The following is a 962-nucleotide window of genomic DNA, read 5'->3' as shown; positions in this document are numbered from 1 at the left end:
ATGGCCAATGTGGTTGGGAGTGGTTTTCCTTTTGATACAGTGTAGAAGAGTGGTTTTGTCTTTTATGAGTTGAAGGGGTATTTCTCCTGCGTAACATAAAATACTTTCTGTGGGGCTTGTTCTGAAAGCGCCGATCGAGAGACGAATTCCTTCGTGATGTATAGGGTCTAGTGTTTTGAGATGTCTTGGCTTAGCTGTATTGTAGATTGGAGATCCGTAATTGATTTGTGATAGAATTAATGTTTTATATATGTTTAACAAAGACTTTTTATCTGCTCCCCATGTATGGTTGGCGAGAGTTTTTATAACATTCAATTTGGCTTTGCATGCAACTTTTAGCTGTTTAAGGTGCGTGATCCAGTTTAACTTATTATCGAAAATCAATCCTAGTATACGGAGTGATTTATGAAATGGGATTTGAGTGTTTTTGAGGTAGAGGATGGTGTCTAAATTGAGATTGAATTGTATGCCTTTGCTTTTTTGAGGAGAAAAGATGAATCCAGATTTATTGGCCTATTCTTGTAGAGTATGGAGGGCGTTTTGAAGTATTTCCCGGGTAGTATTTATGTTGGTGCCACTGCAGTATATGTAGCAATCATCAGCGAAGATTAGGTGTTTGGTGGGTTTTTGAATTTGGAGAAATATGTCATGTATGGCTATAAGAAACAAGGTTACGCTGAGGACTGATCCTTGGGGGAGGCCATTTTCAGTAGGGTACAAGTTGGATAAATTGTGGTGAGCTTTGACTTGTATCGAGCGATTTGTGAGGAAATTTTTAAGAAATGTTAGGATGTTTCCGTTTATGCCCCACTTATGAATGATATGAAGGACTCTGCTGCGCCACACCATGTCATAGGCTTTCTCAAGATCTAGTGCTATAAGTATAAGATGTTGTTTAGTATTTATTGCATTGCAGATATACACGTGTGTAGACATGAGAGGTGGTCTAAGGTTGAATGATT

Source organism: Acyrthosiphon pisum, chromosome A2, assembly GCF_005508785.2.
Source record: "Acyrthosiphon pisum isolate AL4f chromosome A2, pea_aphid_22Mar2018_4r6ur, whole genome shotgun sequence".
NCBI lineage: Eukaryota > Metazoa > Arthropoda > Insecta > Hemiptera > Aphididae > Acyrthosiphon > Acyrthosiphon pisum.
This window is presented reverse-complemented; position numbering follows the sequence as displayed.